At 43.4% G+C, this 24,679-nt stretch overlaps 1 protein-coding gene and 1 long non-coding RNA gene across 3 annotated transcripts in view; both read left to right on the top strand.

Moving 5' to 3' along the window:
- The window catches only part of VTI1A (vesicle transport through interaction with t-SNAREs 1A), a 673,595-nt gene that overhangs the window by 506,021 nt on the left and 142,895 nt on the right, over positions 1 to 24,679 (top strand). The window lies entirely within an intron of this gene.
- LOC115469936 lies at positions 16,865 to 21,665 on the top strand. Its single transcript, XR_003942091.1, has 3 exons — positions 16,865 to 16,953; positions 20,668 to 20,674; positions 21,654 to 21,665. It is a non-coding gene; the product is annotated as an uncharacterized LOC115469936 (long non-coding RNA).

The following is a 24,679-nucleotide window of genomic DNA, read 5'->3' as shown; positions in this document are numbered from 1 at the left end:
CATTTGCACGAGACTTTGACATGGCGTAAGTGCTGACGCCTAAAGTTAGATGCGTACATTCTGACTTACGCTGTGCTCTGTAACACCAGTTTCACATGCAATTGCCTTTATAGAATTGGCACTTGGCGCCCATATATATGGCATCCAACGTGCGCCAAATTGGAAATACCGCTCGGCTTCCGTGTCCCCCTGTCTGTAATTCCATGTTTCACGCGCGCCCAAAACACACAGTAGAAAATGTTTTCTATTTTCTACCACGTGGCAGTTACCGAGCAGTAATCAGCAGTTTACGCGTGCTGGCCGCTTACCACCCGGTTAGCACTTGAGACCTTACCGTTAAGGCCGAAAATGGACGCGTGCTGGTTTTAATTTTGCTGCACGTCCACTTTTGGCCACAAAAATAAAAATGCCCTTTTTTCCAGGTCCGCTGAAAAATGGACCTGTGTGCGTCCAAAACATGCGCCTACACCATTGCAGGCCACTTTTCGGCACGCCTTAGTAACATAGTAGATGACGGCAGAAAAAGACCTGCACGGTCCATCCAGTCTGCCCAAAAAGATAACTCATATTTGCTGCTTTTTGTGTATACCCTACTTTGATTTGTACCTGTGCTCTTCAGGGCACAGACCGTATAAGTCTGCCCAGCACTATCCCCGCCTCCCAACCACCAGCCCCGCCTCCCAACCACCGGCTCTGGCACAGACCGTATAAGTCTGTTCAGCACTATCCCTGCCTCCCAACCACCAGTCCCGCCTCCCACCACCGGCTCTGGCACAGACCGTATAAGTCTGCCCAGCACTATTCCCGCCTCCCAACCACCAGCCCCGCCTGCCGATCTTGACTAAGCTCCTGAGGATCCATTCCTTCGGCACAGGATTCCTTTATGCTTATCCCACACATCTTTGAATTCCTAGTAAAAGGGCCCCTTATTTATACCCACAGCTTGTGCACATTTTGAGTGACAATTTTGAAATGCAGTTTTTAAAACTGTAATAAAAAAGTTATGTAGAGGATGAGGTTTTGGCTAGTGAGATCTTGAAGGGGTAAAAGTGCGAGGGGAAGGAAGATGGCTGCATTCTGTTCTAGTGCTCCAATGCTTGTTTAATTTCTAATGCAAACAATGTTGGATTCTGCTCCGAGTGATTAATGGCGGAGTGCGGTGAGAGACAGGAACTGTGAGCTTGACCTTCAAGGCAGAGGATGACTTGTATGTGTTGCTGATTAGACAGTTTCCTCCAAATAACTAGGCACAGAGTGTGCCCAGTTGCTGTGACTTTTGACCTTGTAAGTGCACACACATAAATGATTTGTCCGTTTGGTCTGAAGCAATTCCTTCTTTCAGTGTGACATGTGTTAAACAGCACATGACCTGTTGCAGGGTCATAGCTCCCAAGATTAGTAACTGCCTAGATTTTGCTAGCTGTTTTATTTTTTAAAATACTGCTCAGTATATTCTGATTCGTAGCAATTATTTCTTGCATCAAAGTACATTGTTTTATTTCCGTAAATGTGTCCCCGTTAATTATTTCATGGCAGGAAACCTCCTGTTCGTTGCTTTTCATGTAGTTTACTGAAGGAAGAATCCAGAATGTGGGCGCATAAACAGTTCATGACAGCCCTAGATACACTGATTCCAGCCCAATTATCTGTCCTCTCTCAAGTTTCAAAGTCTGCAAGAGAATACAGTCATCGGCATTCCCTCTCCGTATCTATGAGTGCACCCATAAAAAGATAATAAAGCACCTTAATGATTGAAGCATTTTATTTAATTAGTCAGATAGAATAGGAGATTACCACATGTGGGCGAATCAGTGTGGCAGGAGGCCTTCAGCCACCCAAGTGCAATCATTCTTGTGACTTCATACCCTGGCGTGCTGGAATTATTAAAATGCAAAGAAGCAGGTCTTGGAATCTCCCTCAGTTGCACTGGTGCACCCATGTGATTAACGTTAGCCAATCAGCAGGGTTGCCAGGTGGAAAAATTTTTTCCCACCCAAACGAGCCCAAATCCAGCCCAAAACCCGCCCAAAGTCAAACCCCACCCCTGACCCCCCCCGCCCCCGCCGTCATCAACCACGCCCCCGCCGTCATCGGCCCCGCCTCCCACGTCATCGGCCCCGCCCAAACGTCACTAACCCCGCCCAAAACGTCACTAACCCTGCCCCCGCGGCCGAAAAAACCGGTTAAAAAACCGCCCAAAAGACCCAAAACAAGCCCAAAAAACCGCAACCCGCCGCGGGCAAAAATTTCCCGCGGCGGGTCGCGGAAAACCGCCCAATTGGGGCGGTAAAACCGCCCACCTGGCAACACTGCCAATCAGATTAGTTTGTTTAATTCCTACATTGGGCCTCCGTGTAAACCGAGAATTTCAGCTTGTGTGCCTTATCCTTGTTCTGTACAGTCTGAAATGCAGTTTCTGAGGAGCTGCCCAAGACCACATCCACCAGTGAAACATTATTGGACTACTTGTATGTTTCTCAGTGGAAAGGAAGTTTTATAGAACAGGAGACCATGCTTAAACTCTTTGTAACATTAAAAAAAATATCTCCTCACAGAAAGGGTGATGCTGGATACGTCCAACAGCCTCCCAGTGGAGGTGGTAGAGGCCAAAAGTGTAGCAGAATTCAAGAAAGCCTGGCGTAATCACTGAGGATCGTAAGCCACAAAGATTTGAAGGAAAAGCCAGTAGTCGGTTAGGGTAGCAGTGAATAAATTGCAGTCTTTTTATCTACTGTCATATTTGCTTTCCTTCCGAATTTTATATATTTCAGAAAGCCCACATGAATGCAGTTTGATACAGCACAGTACAGAGAGGATTTCCACAAGACTGGACCCTCGAGTATTTTCCAAGCAATTGGAAATATAAGAAAAAGAATGTTAAGGTTTCATATAATTTCTAACTATCAGCCTGTTTATTATTATTATTATTACATTTGTATCCCACATTATCCCACCTTTTTGCAGGCTCAATGTGGCTTACAATTCATCGTGGATACTGGAAATAGAAAAGAATGTACATTTGGTTTTACAGCGAGTTTTGGGTACCTGATGGTGAAATACATGATAGTGTTAAAGCCATAGGCATTAGGTGCACGATAGTGTGAAAGCAAAAGACATTAAAGAACATTCCTGGATATCTTAAAGAAAGTAGACTTACGCGTGTTGTTCTTTATGATATACTAGTAAAAAAGGCCCGTTTCTGACACAAATGAAACGGGCGCTAGCAAGGTTTTCCTCGGAGTGTGTATGTTTGGGAGAGTGTATGTGAGAGTGACTGTTTGAGAGTCAGAGTGAAAGTGTGAGTGTGTGAGAGAGAGAGTGAGTCTGGGTGTGAGTGTGTTTGTGTGTTTGTGAGAGAGTGTGTGTGTGAGAATGAGAGTGTGTGCAAGTGTGTATGTGAGACACAGTGTGAGAGAGAGTGTGTGTGTGTGGGCGAGAGAGAGAGTGTGTGTGAGACACAGATTCTCTGTCAGAGTGAGTGTATGAGACCAAGCGAGTGTGTGAGTGACTGTGTGGCACATAGAGAGTGAATGTGATACAGTGTGAGACAGAGTGTGTGAGAGTGAGAGTCAGAAAGACATTGTATATGAGAGAGAGAGTGTGAGTCGTGCCCTCCCAATCCATGGCCATCCATGCTCCTCTGTCCCCTGCCCCCTCCATTCATCCCTTTCCAGTAATTCCCCTCTCTGCCTGAGGCCTGCCCTGCAATCCATATCCATCCATGGCCATCTGTCCCCTCCATTCATCCCTATCCAGCAATTCCCCTCTCCCTGAGTCCTGCCCTTCCAATCCATGCCCATCCATGCTCCTCTGTCACCTGGCCCCTCCATTCATCCCTATCCAGCAATTCCCCTCTCTCCCTGAGGCCTGCCCTGCAATCCATATCCATCCATGCCCATCTGTCCCCTCCATTCATCCCTATCCAGCAATTCCCCTCTCCCTGAGTCCTGCCCTTCCAATCCATGCCCATCCATGCTCCTCTGTCACCTGCCCCCTCCATTCATCCCTTTCCAGCAATTCCCCTCTCTCCCTGAGCCTTGCCCTCCCAATCCATGCCCATCCATGCTCCTCTGTCCCCTGCCGCCTCCATTCATCCTTTTCCAGCAAGTCCCCTCTCTCCCTTCCATGACCCCCCCTCGCATCCATGCTCCTCTCTCTCCCATGTCCCAGCCTGGCCCGCCCTCTTCTCCCCCCCCCTCGCATCCATGCCCCCCTTTTTGTTTTTTTTCTTCTTTTTAAATTTACCTCCATGGCGGTTCCGGCAGCGAAGCGTCAGGGAAGGAGGCGGCGCTCCCGACGTCTAGCTTTCCCTTCGCTGTGTTCCGCCTTCTTTTGACGTCATCCTTGACGTCAGAAGAAGGCGGAACACAGCGAAGGGAAGGCTAGACGTCGGGAGCGCCGCCTCCTTCCCTGACGCTTCGCTTCCGGATTTTTTTTTTTTTTTCTGCCCTCGACGTCATGACGTTTGACGCGAGGGCGGGGCAGAGACGGCTGGCTGGCTTGAAGGCTTCACACCACGAATCCACGAACCCTTCAGCCTGGGAGTGACGTCAGATGGCTTCATGGCTTCACAGAACGTTGTCCTCAGAACGTTGAGGGTGCGTTTTATTATATTAGACTAGTAAAAGAGGCCCGTTTCAGAGCAAATGAAACGGGCGCTAGCAAGGTTTTCGTCGCCAACACTCCCCCCTCCCTCCCTGGCCAACCCCTTCGTTGTTCTGCCATTGCTCCGCCCCCAACGTCATGACGTTTGACGCGAGGGCGGGGCCCGGAGCGATTTCCCACCCGCCTCCCTGCCTCCCTCCCTGCCAACCCCTTCGTTGTTCTGCCATTGCTCCGCCCTCGAGGGCGGGGCCCGGAGCGATTTTGGTGGCTTCACCACCACGAACCTTCGAACCTTTTTGAAGGAAGTCAGGGCTTGGCTTCACTGACATCAGTGTCCTCAGAACGTTGAGGGTGAGTTTCATTATAGTAGATTTTGTCGAAGAGATACATTTTTAGGAGTTTGCGGAAATTGGTTTACCATATTTAAGTCAAACTTTTAACTGTATGCTCTTTTGTAGAGAAAGAGTACAAGATAAAAATAAATAAATAAATAAAAATCTATATCAAACTAGAACTGATCCAGAGATTCTTCTATATAACGTTCACAAAGTGCTGATGCCTTGTTAAGTCTGGGTGGTATGAGCTGTCTTCACCTATTAATCTAAGATTAGGAATGAGTTAGCTTGATTAATAAAATCGGTTGTTTGTTTCTGTATATTCTGTTTGACTTTGTTGGAGATGGCATTTTTGCTTGTATAAGCATGTTAGTAGATGTTGCAATAGATGACTGTCTCTTTGAAAAAAAAATAAATAAAGGTAAAAAATGAATAAATGTAATTTTATTTATTTATTTATTTGTTACATTTTGTATCCCACATTTTCCCACCTCTTTGCAGGCTCAGTGTGGCTTACATAGTACCGTAAAGGCGTTCGCCAATTCTGTAATTAAACTCTGGAATTCATTGCCAGAGAATGTGGTAAAGGCGGTTAGCTTAGCAGAGTTTTAAAAAGGTTTGGACGGCTTCCTAAAGGAAAAGTCCATAGACCGTTATTAAATGGACTTGGGGAAAATCCACTATTTCTGGGATAAGCAGTATAAAATGTTTTCTACATATTTGGGATCTTGCCGGGTATTTGTGACCTGGATTGGCCACTGTGGGAAACAGGATGCTGGGCTCGATGGACCTTTGGTCTTTCCCAGTATGGCAATACTTATGTACTTATGGTATGAACAAATACAGTAATGTTGTGGTAGAATAAGTTTCATGTGTAACAGACACATTAGGGAATCGTAGAGAGGAAAAGTTATTATATGTCCATTACAAGCTTTGGTTTCGTTGTGTTGCAGGGTACAGGCATTTAAGTTGGGTCGGTAGGGTATGCCTTTTTGACCAGGTTAATTTTTAATGATTTCTGGAAATTTAGGTGATCATACGTTGTTTTCACGGCCTTTGGTAATGCGTTCCATAGTTGTGTGCTTATGTAGGAAAAGCTGGATGCATAAGTTAATTTGTATTTGAGTCCTTTGCAGCTTGTGTAGTGGAGATTTGACTGGATAAATGTTACATCAGGGAATGCAGAGGAAATAAAATAAAATTTCTAAATGTAATAAACGACTGCCTCTTGGAGCAGCTGGTCCAGGAACTGGCAAGTGGAGGAGCCATTTTGGATCTGGTCCTTGGTGCTGTTCAGGTCATAGTGCAAGAGGTGGCCCTGTTGGGTCCCCTGGGAAACGGTAATATAAAAGTGATCAAGTTAGAGCTACTATCTGGGATGAACCCACAAAGGAAATCTACTGTAGCTGCATTTAATTTTTGAAAGGGTGTCTAAACTAAAATGAGGAAAATGGTTAAAAAGAAACTAAAAGGATCAGCTGCAAAGGTTAGGGCACTAAATCAGTTGTGGACATTATTCAAAAATACCGTCTTGGAAACCCAGTCCAGTTTCATTCCACATATTTGTAAAGTTGGAAAGAAGAGAAAACGTCAGCCAGCGTAGTTAAAAGGTGAAGTAAAAGATGTCATTATAGCCAAAAAGATTGTCCTTCAAAGAATGGAAAAAGAATCCAAATGAAGAAAATAAGAAGCAGCATAAGCACTGACAAGTCAGATGCAAAGCATTAATAAAGAAGGCTAAAAGAAAATATGAAGAGAAACTTGCCGCAGAGGCTAAAACTCACAGTAACCACTTTTTCAGGTATATCAGAAGCAGAAAGCCTGTGAGGGAATCCGTGGGACTGTTAGATCATGAAGGAGCAAAGGGGCGCTCAGGGAGGAGAAGGCCATAGCAGAGAAACTGAATGAATTCTTTGCTTCTGTCTTTACGGAAGAAGATGTAAGAGATCCGCCTGTACTAGAAATAGTGTTCAAAGGTGATGATGCAGAGGAACTGAAAGAAATCTCGGTGAACTTGGAAGATGTACTGAGACAAATTGACAAATTAAAGAGTAGTAAATCACCCGGACTGGATGGCTTACATCCAAGGGTACTCAAAGAACTCAAGCATGAAATTGCTGATCTGCTGTGTTAGTAATATGTAACCTGTTGTTAAAATCATCCGTAGTACCTGAAGATTGGAGGGTTGTCAATGTGATGCAGATTTTTTTTAATAGTTCCAGGGGTGATCTGGGAAATTATAGACCAGTAAGCCTGATGTCAGTGCAGGGCAAAATAGTGGTAACTATTATAAAGAATAAAATTACAGAACACGTAGACAAACATGGTTTAACGGGACAGAGTCAGCATGGGTTCAGCCAAGGGAAGTCTTGCCTCACCAATTTGCTTCATTTCTTTGAAGACGTGGATAAAAGTGAGCCGGTTGATGTAGTGTAACTAGATTTTCAGAAAGCTTTTGATAAAGTTCCACATGAGAGACTCCTGAGAAAATTAAAGAGTCATGGAATAGGAGGCAGGGTTCTGGTGTGAATTAGGAATGGTCATTTGTCTCAATGGAGGAGGGTGAACAGTGGAGTGCCACAAGGATCTATACTGGTGTTAGGGTTCACCTTGGGGGTCAGCACTCAAGAAAAAGATCTGGGTATCGTTGTAGATATGCTGAAATCTTCTGCTCAGTGTGCAGTGGCAGCCAAAAAAGCAAATAGGATGCTAGGAATTATTAGGAAAGGGATGGCATATAAGACCAAGAATATTATAATGTCTTTGTATTGCTCCATAGTGCGTCCACACCTTGAGTATTGCATTCAGTTCTGGTTGCCATAATCTCAAAAAATATATAGCGGAATTAGAAAAGGTTCAAAGATGAGCGACCAGAATGATAAAGGGGATGGAACTCCTCTCATATGAGGAAAGGCTAATGAGGTTAGGGCTCTTTGGCTTGGAAAAGAGACGGATGAGGGGAGATATGATTGAGGTCTACAAAATTCTGAGTGGTGTAGAATGAGTAGAAGTAAATCGATTTTTTTACTCGTTCCAAAAGTACAAAGAGTAGGGGACACTCGAGGAAGTTACATGGAAATACTTTTAAAACAAATAGGAGGAAATATTTTTTCACTCAACAAATAGTTAAGCTCTTGAACTCTTTGCCGGAGGTTGTGGTAACAGCGGTTAGCGTATCTGGGTTTAAAAAAAGTTTGGACAAATTCCTGGAGGAAAAATCCATAGTCTGCTATTGAGACAGACATGGGCAGCAACTGCTTTCCCTGGGATTTGTAGTATGGAGTGTTGCCATGATTGTGGGCTGTCACTGTACGTCATTGGGTTGCCTAAAATGAGGCGCCAATTTATAGAATTGTCCCCCTTATGTATAAATGAGCCTGTAGTTTTCAATGAATGTGGTAAAGATCCACCTTTGAAGCAGGATAGAATGTCCTTAATTGTTTCCACTGGCAGCTGATTTCAAATCCTCTACTTCCAATGGTACATTAAGCAAATGATCAATTTGTGTGATTTTTGTCACTTTTGCGACTTTCATAAAGTTCTTAAATCTGAAGTAAATGTGGTGAATAGTTCTGCAGCAGAGAGTTTAATTTGCAGAGATGTAAATTGTACAATAGAGATTTTTCTATTTGTTTTTTAACTTTTTTTTTTTTTTTTTTGTTACATTTGTACCCCGCGCTTTCTCACTCATGGCAGGCTCAATGCGGCTTACATGGGGCAATGGAGGGTTGTGACTTGCCCAGAGTCCCACTACCAACATTCCATGTAGAGGTCGGCCCTTGCAGACCACCAATGTGGCCGCGCAGGCTTCTGCTTCTGTGAGTCTGACGTCCTGCACGTACGTGCAGGACGTCAGACTCACAGAAACAGAAGCCTGCGCAGCCTTCTACATGGAATGTTGCTAGTGGAATAGCAACATTCCATGTAGAATCTCCAATAGTATCTATTTTATTTTTTGTTACATTTTGTACCCCGTGCTTTCCCACTCATGGCAGGCTCAATGCAGCTTACATGGGGCAATGGAGGGTTAAGTGACTTGCCCAGAGTCCCACTACCAACATTCCATGTAGAGGTCGGCCCTTGCAGACCACCAATGTGGCCGCGCAGGCTTCTGCTTCTGTGAGTCTGACGTCCTGCACGTACGTGCAGGACGTCAGACTCACAGAAACAGAAGCCTGCGCAGCCTTCTACATGGAATGTTGCTAGTGGAATAGCAACATTCCATGTAGAACCTCCAATAGTAGCAACAGAATCTCAATAGTAGCAACATTCCATGTAGAATCTTCAATAGTAGCAACATTCCATGTAGAACCTCCAATAGTAGCAACAGAATCTCAATAGTAGCAACATTCCGTGTAGAATCTTCAATAGTAGCAGTATTCCATGTACAATCTCCAATAGTAGCAACATTCCATGTAGAATCTCCAATAGTATCTATTTTATTTTTTGTTACATTTGTACCCCGCGCTTTCCCACTCATGGCAGGCTCAATGCAGCTTACATGGGGCAATGGAGGGTTAAGTGACTTGCCCAGAGTCCCACTACCAACATTCCATGTAGAGGTCGGCCCTTGCAGACCACCAATGTGGCCGCGCAGGCTTCTGCTTCTGTGAGTCTGACGTCCTGCACGTACGTGCAGGACGTCAGACTCACAGAAACAGAAGCCTGCGCAGCCTTCTACATGGAATGTTGCTAGTGGAATAGCAACATTCCATGTAGAACCTCCAATAGTAGCAACAGAATCTCAATAGTAGCAACATTCCATGTAGAATCTTCAATAGTAGCAACATTCCATGTAGAACCTCCAATAGTAGCAACAGAATCTCAATAGTAGCAACATTCCATGTAGAATCTTCAATAGTAGCAGCATTCCATGTACAATCTCCAATAGTAGCAACATTCCATGTAGAATCTCCAATAGTATCTATTTTATTTTTGTTACATTTGTACCCTGCGCTTTCCCACTCATGGCAGGCTCAATGCGGCTTACATGGGGCAATGGAGGGTTAAGTGACTTGCCCAGAGTCACAAGGAGCTGCCTGTGTCGGGAATCGAACTCAGTTCCTCAGTTCCCCAGGACCAAAGTCCACCACCCTAACCAAACTATATGATAGAACAGACCAAAAGGAGGGGTGGTGTTTTCAATCGCAGCGCCTATTTCCATTTCAAAAAGGTATAATCTTCTCTCCATGCCTGAGATTTAGGATTGTAACGAATGCAGATGTTTTACTCCTTAAACTGAAGATCTCCTCTCCTCATACCAAGTCTGCCATACCAGGGCTGTGCCTAACCAGTGTTACGATAGATCTCCCCTAGAACTTTCCAACGCTTATGGACAGCTCGGCTCTTCCAATTAAAAAAAAAAGGGGGGAAATTGTTGCTAAGCTTGGGTTTATCTGAGGCAAATGTAATTGGTACATTGAGAATGCAATATGTTGTAATTTCATTCTTCCTCCATGTGTAGGAACAGTCAATGCTGTCCTAGGCCTTTTCTGATACAACGTGAAAGCTATGTAATAAAAGGTTTTAAATCATTTTCCGATTCATGATTATTTTGCATTGCGGAGGGTATTAGTCTTAGCAAAGCTGCCATTGTTATTAAAGCTACTCTGACGTGGAAATTAGTGTCAATTTCGTTTATCACCAATTTCTGCAAATAGTGAAATAAAATTAAACTTCTATAATTAATTGAAAATAGATGGTAACAGCAATTCACTGCTCACATTAACTGAAACTCTCTACCCAGTTTCTCATAAATAAACAAGAAATTGTGAGAACAAACTATTTATAACATTTATGGCCAGTGCTACAGACTTACCACAGGATTTCTTGTGCGGAATCAAATTAGTTAGATCAGCTCTGGCATTTTCTGCAGACAACCAGGGCGATGCAGGCTTTTTCTTTGGTGATGTCATTGACGGTACCCATGTACTGTAGCTCTCTTCCAGCTCCGATAAGTCTTTTTGGATTTCTCTGAGCCTGCTTGGAGGTTCCCAATCTGCCAGAAGACCCTCCCACCTTCTGTCTTGTTTATCCACGGACATGTGCACAGCTCTCTTCCTAATTTCTTCACAGAAATTGTCTCAAAAAAAAAAAAGAGTCAACACCACAGCAAACATCGAGTTGAAACTAAACATCAGAAGGCTACATTTTAACCCTCGAAATGGTGATTCCATGGTCAACCTCCTGGCTATGATGCCTCTTCCGGGTAGTTGTCCTCCTGCTTGAACCCCGTTAGACCCAGGTTCAGCAACATCAGTTGTTCTGCCAAGAACAATTCTCTCACTGGCAGCAGGAGCAAGTACTAGATCACAAGGCCCCTAGGTTCGAGGCCACTTCTGCACTCCAACCCCTCCCCCCCCCCGGACTTTGATTTTGCTTACTTTCTATCCAGTCATGAGCTGATAAATTCACCATCGCTTCACAGTGTCCTCGGTACTCACCATGTAGAAGTGTAAAAATAAAAAAAAAAGACCCCTGCCAGCAAACAAGGTACCTGATGCGGTGGGAGGCGGACGGCGGGGGGGGGGGGGGGGTCAAATGTAGAGGGGGCCAGGGCGTAATCTGTGGGGGCCCATGCCCCCGTGGTCCCATGTAGCTACGCCCCTGATGTAGACTCTCCCGAGTAAGCTTCTTAGTATTACACTTGACAGTACTTATGGCTTCTTTAATCAGTTTTCATTACTGGCTAAATTAACAACGGGCATTCATTTTAGAATTGAGGCCCAAGTGATCAGAATTTCTAAACAGGTTGGGTGTATTAAAAAAAACCTGGAGATGAACATTGCTCAGATGTCTTCTCTGCAAGAAAAAAAACATGTGATTCACCGCAGACTAGAATATTTGCTGAATTATGTTAATGCTTCTCGTCTGTGGGTATTGAACGCTCCTAAAGTTTCTCTCGTTTCTCCTTTATAATTGTTAGACATATCTAAAGGAGATATGGGACGTGCCTTGAAGAATCAAAGAAGTAGAGGAGGTTTGAAAAGTCTTTGCTGAAGTTTGAATGAACAGCTTGGACATGACGCTTTTTGGAAAAAGCCTACATAGAAAGAATCTAATTAGACTGCTTTACTAGCCTCTCCTGTGTTTCCTTGGCCTCAGGACGTTATTTTTCAGCTGTATTTTAGGAAACGGGCTGAAAATTACAGGGACAGAAGATAATGGATTTTCTTGGACTTGTGAAGCATTATACATGAAGGTAGAAAATGGTTTCTTTCTATGCACCAAGAGGCTGTGGCCTTGAGCTTGTCTTTTCTTGGTTTGCTTTCTTTGCAAGTGTATTCTTGAATTATCTTCTGTAAAGTACACTATGAGCCCTCTCAGTTAAGAATTTCTATTGATTTGAAAAAGAATGTCTTTGTACATTCCAGTGCAGGTTAGAAGTAGCTATTGTCATGCAATCATTAGTTTTCATTTTGCCTTTTTTCCTTTATTCTGGCTCCAAGGGCATTACTATGGTCTCTCACCTTCAAGTGTGTGAATTTATTTTCATTTATGCATATTTTGTTATATTATTCCTTTTTTTGTATTTTTCACACTGTGTTTTGCTCATTCAGTTTTGTAATTGAATTAAATTGGAAATGCAAATTCAAAAGGAAAAAAAAAACAGAAATAATACCCTTCTAGATTCCTTCTTTTCCAGCAGAAGTCTACATGCTTTTTGTTCTTAAACACACAGCCCTCATCCTTCGCATTTCTCCTGCAAGACGTCTTGAAAAACGAAGTATCCCTAGAAAGGATCTTTGTGATAAGGGAAGGAGGAAGGTTTATCGTTACTGAAATTCTAGCAGTACCTCTGATTACCTGTGTTACTCAATTAGGAGTAGAACCAAAGCCAAGAAAGTGATACATAAGGATTACAAACTAACGTATGTTCCTTCGCTTCTGGATTTATCTTTTGGCATGACCGATAATGGTGAGCCTCTCTTACACCACTCCTGGAAAGAATTTTTGTATCATTTTTCCAATCTTATGCAATAATCCCCCCCACTCAATTCTAGAATTTTTGCAACAGTAGGCTGGAAAGAAAACCACTTAGAATATTGCTCAGATATCACTGGTAACATAGTAACATAGTAGATGACGGCAGAAAAAGACCTGCACGGTCCATCCAGTCTGCCCAACAAGATAACTCATATTTGCTGCTTTTTGTGTATACCCTACTTTGATTTGTACCTGTGCTCTTCAGGGCACAGACCGTATAAGTCTGCCCAGCACTATCTCCGCCTCCCAACCACCAGCCCCTCCTCCCAACCACCGGCTCTGGCACAGACCGTACAAGTCTGTCCAGCACTATCCCTGCCTCCCAACCACCAGTCCCGCTGCCCACCACCGGCTCTGGCACAGACCGTACAAGTCTGCCCAGCACTATCTCCGCCTCCCAACCACCAGCCCCTCCTCCCAACCACCGGCTCTGGCACAGACCATATAAGTCTGCCCAGCACTATCCCCGCCTCCCAACCACCAGTCCCACCTCCCCATCTTGACTGGTCTTATTCTCGGTCTCATGCTCTATATTTTATTTCTGCTGGTATGATTCATTTTCTATAGATCAGTATCTGCTAGCTCAGCATTTGAAAGAGTTGAATCTTACAAATATGAAAACTAACTCGGGTGGACTAAACAGCTTGATTGAAACAGGTGATGGGATCTAGTGCCATAAGCAATCATTCTTAACTACATCAGGATTTTCCCAACTCAGCCCAGTTATTCCAATGATAGTCCTTAGCTGGGGGCCATGTACTAGGACCTCTTTTGGAACCCAACCACTAGGTGTCACTGTTACAAGATTATTGTTCATTTCCTGAGGCTTCATTCCCTTCTTCCATCCCACCTCTCCCCCTGAGCCATGAGCACTGCCTATTCAGCATCCTCGGCCAACCTGGGAGAAGAAAGACCTGGTTCGTGAATAAAATCCAGATTCTCCGTAGGACAGTACAAAACAGAACTGCTGCTCCAGCTACATCTCACTTTTCAGTCTCCCAAATTCTCCGTCCTGCTGCCTCATTTCTAAGTTCCGTGCAGTTTTTAGCTATTCTCTCAATTATGCTTTTACATTTTTCTAATTTTTCATGTGGAGCAACAATGAGCATCTTTGAAACTTTTTGTACTATTTCTGCAATTTGGGTCCCATTGTTCTTTCTCTCGTTTACTGTTCTATTCATTGGACTTCCCCCCCCCCCCCCCCCCCCCTCCAGATCAGTTTTATTAGCATTTCTGATCAGTGTTGAAACATAATCTTGTCCATGCAATTTACTATGAGGAAGTGCTTTAGATACCTCTTGGGATGTTTAAAATGACCTTGGTTTTAAATCAACCCTGGAGAATGTTCTCCAAACTGCCATTGGTTGGCCAAGCATCATGTGATGCCTTGTTCTCTATTTCTGTGCTAAGAACATAAGTGTTGCCATACTGGTACAGACTGAAGGTCCATCTAGCCCAGTATCTGGCAAGATCCCAAGAGTAAAATTGATTTTATGCTGCTTATCCTAGAAATAAGACGTGGATTTTTCCAAAGCCATCTTAATAATGGCTTATGGATTTTCTTTTAGGAAATTATCCAAACCTTTTTTAAACCCTGCTAAGCTAACTGCTTTTACCAAATTCTCTGGTGGCAAATTAAAGAGTTTAATTACACGTTGAGTGATGGAATATTTTCTACTTAGCAGCGTCAATGCGTTCCCCTAGTACTTGTATTTTTGGAAAGCGTAAACAAGCTATTCACATCTACCTGTTCCACTCCAATCAGTATTTTACAGACACCTATTATACCTCCCCTCAGCTGTCTCTTCCCCAAGCTGAAGAGTCCTAGCCTCTTTAGCCTTTCCTCATAGGCAAGTCATCCCATCCCGTTTATCATTTTTGTCACTTTTCTCTGTACCTTTTCTAATTTTGCTATATCCTTTTTGAGAAGCAGTGACCAGAACTGCACACAGTATTCGGAGTGTGGTTACAACATGGAGTGATACAAAGGCATTATAATAGTCTCATTTTTGTTTTCCATTCCTTTCCTAATAATACCTAACGTTCTATTTGGTTTCTTACCTACCGCTGCACACTGAGCAGAGGGTTTCAACGTATCGTCAACCATAACACCTAGAGGTCTTTTTACAGAGCAGCGGTAAGCCCAACATGGGCTTACCGCTCACTCTTCCGGACTACCGCTGGCCCAACATGGCCTCCGGCAGTAGTCTCGCCCTGAACGTTCACCGTTTCTGGGGGGGGGGAAGAAACCCCCGGAAATGGCTTGCCCAGCGATAACCCGGCGGTAATCGTACATCGCCACACGCTGCCCGGTTACCACTGTGTGGTGATAAGGGCTCCTTCCGCATGGTCATGTGGTAAGAGTTCTCTCACTGCATGGCCATGTGTGCTGGGGTCAGTATTTTTGTGAACGACCGTGTAAAATCTGTGAGTCATGCTCCTGGAATGTATGAGCAATTGCTCATGCGCTCGGCTTAGAGGGAACAGTGATATTATTAGCTTTTTGTTTGGTGTCCTATAACACCAGATTTTCAGGATTTTGACAGGGAAGGAGGGTTAGATCCACATGAAAAGCAGGCTGAGAGTTCAAGGTAGAATGTCCTCTTTGGCCGTCTTGAATAGTCTGTATGCTGTACATCTCTGATGTATGTGTGTACAGCATTGCATATATCATCAGTTATACAGAAAAGATCAATAGTAGCAATAGTTATCTCAATGGGGATAATTTTCAAATAATATGTAAAGTTGCAGAGTACCCAGGTATTATCTGTCTTGCATGCTTGCAGTTAATTTTCAAAGTGAAATTTAGCTTGTGTAAATTATACCCGCTAAGAAGATAATCATTTAAATGGTCACCTACGTACAAAAACCACATAAGCTCTTATTTTTTGTCTATTTATTTATTTATTTATTACATTTGTACCCCGCGCTTTCCCACATGCAGCAGGTTCAATGCGGCTTACATAGTAAAGAGAATTACAAAGTATTGTAAGGAGAATATGATAAATTGTAATAAACATAGTAATAGTAAGGTTTTAAGAATATGTGAATTGAACATGGAAAGGTGAACAAGGTATGATAGGCAAAAGGAAAAAGATTGGGAGGGGTATGGTGTAGGGAAGATGGAGAAGAGAAGACTGGGGGGAGTTTGGGAGACATGGTTTAAGGTTGAATCATCAGAGCAGGAGTTGTGTGGGCTTATAAGGTTAAGTTGGGTCGTTAGGGTAAGCTTGCTTGAAGAGATGGGTCTTCAACATTTTTCTGAAGGGTAGATAGTTGTTAATTGTTCAGAAGGATCTTGGTAGAGTGTTCCAAAGCTGGCTGCCCAAAAATGAGAAACTGGATGCATAGGAGGTTTTGTATTTAATTCCTTTGCAGTTAGGAAGGTGTAAATTGAGGTAAGTACGTGAGGACAATGATCTGTTTCTATTCTACACTTAGGTATCTATGTGCCTTTATAAAATACTAGTACAGGTCATGCAGAAATCGCGGCTAGACTGAAACGGTGGACATTTACATCTGCTCAGGGGAAGGCTTCAATGTCAGCACAAAGTCAACATGGATTTATTTATTTATTTATTACATTTATACCCCACATTTTCCCACCTGTTTGCAGGCTCAATGTGGCTTACAAGTACCGTAAAGGCATTTGCCATTACGGCTGATAACAAATACAAAATTGTGTTGTGGTCAGATGAGGTAGGTGTGAGTCAGGCGTCATTGGGTCAAGGGGAATGGTGGTGGTGGTGAGTTGTCCAGTGCGATCCTTGATTGTGTTGTGTTGCTGGGTGTGGGGGGGGGGGGGTTAAATTGGATCGGAGGGATAGGCTTTTTTGAAGAGGTGAGTTTTTAATGATTTCCTGAAGTTCAGGTGGTCATGTATTGTTCTCACAGCATGCGAGAGTCCGTTCCATAGTTGTGCGCTCAAGTAGGAGAAGCTAGATGCATATGTTGTTTTGTATTTTAACCCTTTACAGTTGGGGTAATGCAGGTTTAGGTACGATCGTGCTGATTTTGATCTATTTCTGTTTTGCCACTGGAAGTCTTGCCTCGCTGTAGTAACATAGATGATGGCAGTTCATCCAGTCTGCGAATTACCCTCATTATATTTTATTTTATTTTGCTTTCTCTATGTAAGCCGTGCACTTGTTTGCAATCAGCACCCCCCCCCCCCCCGCACTTTTAAAGCTCTCACAACTCAAGATACATGCAGTGTATGTGTAGCTCTTGTCTCAAAGCAAATAAATGTGTTTGCTGAGACCACGTGGGCGAATGTTACAAGCTCACATAGTTCAAGATACTCAAAGCAGCTTACAGGAAGCAAGGAACAAGAGAATTGTACCCTTGCACCGGGCCAAAGGGACTTATCTGTGTCTGAAAAAGCAAGACCATGTGCCATTTAGATTTCTTTTTCCTGCTGTGTCTCATTACGGAAGAATGATCTCCTTCAGATGGTTTTAGCCTACAGGTCTGGTTTGAATGCTTGAAACTTAGAGTAGTGTTTCCAGAAGAAGTTGGAGGACAGAGGTTTGTTTGCATTAGAACCTGTTAATCCATCTTTACTGTGTTACCTGGTGCAGTATTTCATTCTGTCGTAGGCATTTCAGGGCAGTGTGCCACGTTCTGACAGAAATCCACACACTTTATTAAATTCAGGAGTGACAACCACATACGTGAATAGCTGAGCCCACTTTGGCCAAAAGCCAGTATTTCCTTAAGATGTGTGACAGTGCAGACTTTATGAACATTGTCACAGGGCCTTCTGGGACTTAAGATTGTCGTGCAATATCAATTTGCCTGTTCTTTTGTGTCCGGTGTTTCCTCTTAATGCCTAGCCCTCCTGTTTTAGCCTAATGGATTTTTATAGTTTTACATCTGCTCTGAGTTAGTCCAGTCCTTTTATTATTAAGCTTTAGCTCATACCTTATCAGTAGTAGTTCAGGGTGAGTTGTAGTCAGGTAAAATAGACTTCCTAAGCCGGTATGTCAAGCTCCATCTCTGTCCGTCTTCAAATCTAAGCTAAAAGCCCACCTTTTTGATGCTGCTTTTAACTCCTAACCCTTATTCACTTGTTCAGAACCCTGATTTTATCATCCTCACTTTAATATTCCCTTATCGCTTGTTTGTCCTGTTTGTCTGTCCTAATTAGATTGTAAGCTCTGTTGAGCAGGGACTGTCTCTTCATGTTCAAGTGTACAGCTCTGCGTACGTCTAGTAGCGCTATAGAAATGATAAGTAGTAGTAGCAGTAGTCTTTGGGATTCCGGAATCTTGCTACACTTTGGGATTCCGGAATCTTGCTACTGTTTGGGATTCTGCACAGAATCTTGCTACTCTTTGTCCTTATACCTTATTTGTCCTGTTTGTCCTAATTAGATTGTAAGCTCTGTTGAGCAGGGACTGTCTCTTCATGTTCAAGTGTACAGCGCTGTGTATGTCTAGTAGCGCTTTAGAAATGATAAGTAGTAGTAGTAAAGTAAGTATTTCTCTGTTTCCTGAGGGCTTACAGTCTGAGTTTGTACCTGAGACAATGGAAAGTTAAATGAGTTGCTCCTGGCCACAAGGAGCGGCAGTGAGAACTTGTATATAGCCCCTGACGCAGCCCAGAAGTAGGAGAAACATGGCCACGTTGGGCGTTTGTTAATAAACACTGTGTCAGACTGGAACAGGTTTCTTTCAGGTCTTTCCTTTATTATTTATTTATTTACTAGTAAAAAAGGCCCGTTTCAGTTTTTAAGGAAACGGGGGCTAGCAAGGTTTTCCTCGTGGTGTGTATGTTTGAGAGTGTGTGTGTGAGAGTGACTCTGTGTGAGAGAGAGTGACTGTGCAAGTGTGTCAGACAGAGAGTGAGATTGGGTGCGATTGTGTCTGTGAGAGAGTGTGTGTGTGTCAGAATGACAGTGTGTGCGAGTGCATATGTGAGACACAGCGAGACCGAGAGTTTGCTGAACCCCCTTCCCCCCCCCCTTCCACCCCTGTCTGAGTTCCTGAAACCCCTCCCACTTCTTCACATGTGAGTTCCAGGACCCCCCCCCCGCCACTTCTTCCCATCCCCCCTCTCCCCTTCCCACTCCGCCTCTCCCCCCTCTCCGAATTCCAGGACCCCCCTCCCCCTCCTCCTCCCCTTCTTCCCCTCCCCCTTCTTCCCACCCCCCCTTCACTGATCTACTGCCAGAATCAGACCACAGAGCCACGGTCCCAGGCAGAGACCGAACGTTGGAGATGAGAATTATTATATAGGATTTGTTGCATTTGTATCCCACATTTTCCCACCTAATTGCAGGCTCAATGTGGCTTACAATGTTCCGTCATCATTTTCAGGATGTTCACAAGTTTCCCTGCTCCTGTTGCTTATTAGTCTCACAGACAGAAAGAAGGAGTGACACGGGCCGCACATACTGCAGCAGGACATGTTTATCCACTCCTACCCTAGCTGAGATAATATTTAACCATCTCTCTGACCTCATGTGCAACTTTCTGTAAATTACTCACCTTATTTTCTAACTCCTCTTACTCTCTTACCTATCTATATGTTCCATCTTTGCTTATACCCTATGCTATTAAAATGTTTTATTACATATTGTGTATGTACTATGCTGTACTTTGTATTGTTATTTGAATACTAGTAAAAAAGGCCCGTTTCTGACACAAATGAAACGGGCGCTAGCAAGGTTTTCCTCGGAGTGTGTGTGTTTGGGAGAGTGTATGTGAGAGTGAGTGTTTGAGAGTCAGAGTGAAAGTGTGAGTCCAATCCATGCTCCTCTGTCTGCAATCCATATCCATCCATGGCCATCTGTCCCCTCCATTCATCCCTATTCAGCAATTCCCGTCTCCCTGAGTCCTGCCCTTCCAATCCATGCCCATCCATGCTCCTTTGTCACCTGGCCCCTCCATTCATCCCTATCCAGCAATTCCCCTCTCTGCCTGAGGCCTGCCCTGCAATCCATATGCATCCATGCCCATCTGTGCCCTCCATTCATCCCTATTCAGCAATTCCCGTCTCCCTGAGTCCTGCCCTTCCAATCCATGCCCATCCATGCTCCTCTGTCCCCTGCCGCCTCCATTCATCCTTTTCCAGCAAGTCCCCTGTCTCCCTTCCATGACCCCCCCTTGCATCCATGCTCCTCTCTCTCCCATGTCCCAGCCTGGGCCGCCCTCTTCTTTCCCCCCCCTTCGCATCCATGGTGTCGTTTCTCCCCTGCCCTCCCGCTCCCATTGTTTTTCTTCTTCGCTCCCCCCAACATGGTTTTTATTTTTTTTTCTTGTTTTTAAATGTACCTCCGTGGTTCCGGCAGCGAAGCGTCAGGGAAGGAGGCGGTGCTCCCGACGTCTAGGTTTCCCTTCGCTGTGTTCCGCCTTCTTTTGACGTCATCCTTGACGTCAGAAGAAGGCGGAACACAGCGAAGGGAAGGCTAGACGTTGAGAGCACCGCCTCCTTCCATGACGCTTCGCTGCCGAGCGTTGCGATTGGATGAGTGTCATTGCTCCGCCCTCGACGTCATCACGTTTGACGCGTGGGCGGGGCAGACACAATGCGATCTCACCCCCTTCACTTTTGGCTAACAGAGGCTTCATTCGAACGTTGGAGGTGCGTTTTATATAGAGAGATATTTACTGCTGTAATTGTCTATTGCTTATGTTTGATTTATTCTTCCTGTAGACCACCTTGAGTTAATTCTTTCAAAAAGGCAGTAAATAAATCCTAATACTCTTGCATCAATAAACTCTTTTCTTGATGCAAGAGTTGATGTGAATATAGTAAACCTTCCCTAATCAGCAGGCTGGGTGGGGTCTGAACCAGAGGAAGCATCTATTGATTGTTAATTTTTGTATTTTTTTTCTGTCTTTTATTTGAATTTCCTTAATCTTGGAATCAAATTTCTTTAACTTGTGGACAAACGGGCTGTAAAGATATATACTTATTATTTTTGTTTCCTAATGTTAAATAATGCCGATTGCATATTCACTTTAAGTGGTGATGTATTGGAAAATTTAAATAAAAAAAAATCCTAATAAATAAAATAAAGCATCCCCACAACATGATGCTACTTCCGGCATGCTTTACTGTAGGATAATGTGCTGTGTTTGGTTTACACAGAAACCTTTTCTCACATGTATACAGTGTCCCATAAGTGTTTCTTTCTAACCATGGTTTTCCTTCAACAACGGCTTCTTTCTAAACACCTTCTCATTCAGGCCATGTTTGTGGATAATCTTGAAATAGTAAATCAGTCAACATTTTCCCCAGCTAGAGCTTCTGTAGTCCTTATGAAGTAACCGTAGTCCTCACAGCAACTTCCTTCAGCAGTTTCCTTAACCTACCACGATTGACTTTAGAGGGACGGTCTGATCAATATAGTGTTTGTGATGCCGAAATATTTCCATAGAAATCCCTTTTTCGGGAAGAAATCTCTGTTATTTTCAGACTTTGAAAATAGGTTATCCTACTGCAAAAAATAGTAGGTTTAAGTTAGTCATCGAAAGATACTTCCCTTTCCATGGAGCACACCTTTGGAATACACTACCTCAGAAAGGGAAATCGAGAAATACATTTTGAGAGATGTCACATTAGATCCGGTTGGGGATCGAAGTAATTGAAGACCAGAATGTGGTTGGACTTTTTACTATCGATAGCTACAGTAGGAGTATTATTGGTGTTGTCTTCACCTCTACCTAAAGCTAAGTAAAAGAAGTCGTCGTTTTTGGTTAGAGAGAAATTAAGAGATAGAGATTTATGAGACGACATATTGAATTGGTTGAGGATTGAAGTAAACTGAAAATCAGTACACGCTTGAACTTTACAACCCTATTACAACAGTGGATATAGTTGTGGTTTCTACTCCCACTTAAAAGCTACGTAAAAGAAGTTGTTCTCATTTTGAGATCTTCTTAATATTTTGGTATTGAATTGAGTTGTACAAGTTCAAGATTAAAATACAAGGTTGACATTTGGGCTCTCAGATCAAAATTTACAAACCCTCCCCCCGTTTTTTACTACAGACTTTTTCTTCCAATATTAAAAATTGTGGAAGTTTTTACTCTGTGGGTGTTTTCAGGTGGTGGAGGAGCCAATGATGTTAGCCATTACAGTTGGTGTCCTAATCTAAAGGTACCCTGAGCTTTTGAGGCTATTTGTTTATATATAATGAAATACTTGATATCTGATATAAGTGCCAAAATAGCAACGGAGATTCAGGGCACTGATTTACAATTGATAGTTTCTAATTATCATATATGTCATTTAGGAAAATGTTAAAGACTTATATTAGTATCAATAATGACTTGTATTATTATATTTTTCTAAATTTCTGGTTCGAGTATGACTTTGAGTTAGATGTATTCATGTTCAACACGCCCATCTGTAAGTACCATTTTTGAAATGAGAATATCCCATGGAAAAATGTAGAAAAACAAGCCATTGGAGCGTCTGTCTGGCAGCATTCCTAGTAAACTGGCCACACACACATCACAGCAGTGCAGAGGGGCAGCTTAGTAGTCAGTGCAGTGGACTTCACATAAAGGGACCCAGGTACAAATCCCACCTAAACCCCTTCAGGAACAGAGTAAACCTACTTTAGCTAAACGTCCACCACTACAATAGCCCTCAGGTTTGCAGGTCACTTATGTATTTAGGTACAGGAGATATTTCTGTTTCCAGGAGGGTTCACATATTTGTACTGAAATTAAAGGGTTAACGTGGGAATTGAGCCTGAGTCCCGTTGTTCACTGTCTGCTGCACTGACCACTTGCTGCTTTCTTAGGAATGGCCATAATATCTGGAGCTGTCATAGAGGCTGATATCTACTGTCATTCTCACATCTTTGGGGGGTGGGAGGGGGTCAGTGACCACTGGAGGATTAAGAGGGGATCATGCCTTAATCTCTCCAGTAATCTGCTGGTCAGTTAGGGCACCTTTTTCTGACTTAGTCATGACTGAAACAGGTCTAGATAAAAATGTACTTCTCTTTTGCCCTGGACCTTTGTTTCTGTTCCATTAGCCCTGAAAAAGTCCAGATTTTAAGCCCGCCCAAATCCTGCCCAGAACATCCCTCCTTGTGATTTCGATGAACTGTGGAGTAAAATGCCCCATTCCGAGTTTCAAAAATAGTGACGTCAACGTTTTTTGGGTTTTTTTGCAAGAAAAACGTCCATCTGCTGCTTTTGGCCTTTTTTTGACATGTTTTTCTCTTTTGAAAACGAGCGCCATATTTATTAACTCGTGCTAAGGTTTTGCACCTAATGCATGTTACCTGCAACAGTTAATCCATGATACTCGAAAAGCCCGTGTGGGGCTTTCACCCATCCAACTAACCCAGAGCAATGATTGTTACCCCATATTTTTCCTTTTGAAGCTACAAGCGTTTTCCTACTGCTACACCTTTGTTTGACGATCTTGGAAGTCTTTGATTAGACCATCCAGCGTTGGATACAAAATTTTTTTGGTAACATCCAAGATGAGACAGTGATTCAAAAAAAATTATTTACACAGCTCAAGACTCCTGAGGCAGGCCTGTGGCCGAAACACAGTACTTTGTCATACAAAGTAACATAGCAGATGACGGCAGAAATAGACCTGCACAGTCCATCCAGTCTGCCCAACAAGATAAACTCATATGTGCTACTTTTTGTGTATACCTTACCTTGATTTATATCTGTCATTTTCCGGGCACAGACCATATAAGTCTGCCCAGCACTATCCCCGCCTCCCAACCACCAGCTCCGCCTCCCACCACCGGCTATGCCACCCAATCTCAGCTAAGCTTCTGTGTCGAGTCTACAATAAAGTTTATTCTACTTTATATCATTTTAGTCTCGGCATCCTGAAGTCATTGGTCCACTTCCCACTTCGTTTTTCTGTATCTGTACCCCCATATTATCAGCATGGCTGACAGCGCAGAATGTATTTGTAGGAAGAGCTGGTGCCCCATTTTGCTGTATTTGTAGTTAGTACACAGTAATGACCCAAAATGGAAGGCGTCTCTGCCCATACCAGACCCCACTAGTAGATTGTTTAGTGCGTTGATTAGTGCACATAAGGAGTTAACACAACACTATACTGTTTGGTGTTTCCCTAAGACAGCTTAGTAAAAAGGCCTTTATTGGCTGCTGTAGGTCTAGAAGGATATGAAATGCTGTTACCCTAATATGAAGAACTGTTTCTGCTGATAGAGCAGATCATTTAATAGTTTATTTGCTTTTTTAATAACAATGCAATTTTCTGCTTTAAAATTAGAAAATGCGTCTTACTTTGCCTTTAAGCAAGAGTCCTGAACAGATAAAATTGTATTTTTAAGGAAGAATACTATACATATTTGTCTAAGAAAAAAAAAGTTAATTTAGTCTGGAGACAAACAGGTAATTTTCCCTTCAGCACTTTTTATTTTCGCTCTGCTAGGACAGGTTGGTCTGGGACTGCAGTCGCCCTGGCTGAACAGTCTGGCTTTGGCTTTGCATGCCAGGGCCGGATTTTCTTCCGAGACAGACAGGGGACGATCTGATTGGCTTCATTCCAGAGCATGCTCTCAAAGGCCCCTTTTACGAAGGCTTCCTCAGGGAGGCCAGTACCAAAGCTTGCCTGCCACAGTGCGTTCAAAGATATCTGCTCTGGAAAAAAGAGCAGGAAGAATATGAAATAGGGAGTTTGCCTTCCAAAGACATAATCACCTCAGTCAATAGGAGTGGGGTGGGGGGGCAAAGGTTGTTGAGCAAACTGATGGATGTCGGAGCCACTGCTTGCCAGCTATTTATCAATAC

Source organism: Microcaecilia unicolor, chromosome 5 (genome assembly GCF_901765095.1).
Source record: "Microcaecilia unicolor chromosome 5, aMicUni1.1, whole genome shotgun sequence".
NCBI lineage: Eukaryota > Metazoa > Chordata > Amphibia > Gymnophiona > Siphonopidae > Microcaecilia > Microcaecilia unicolor.
The sequence above is the reverse complement of the archived record's forward strand: the minus strand, read 5'-3'. Positions and strand labels throughout refer to the sequence as shown.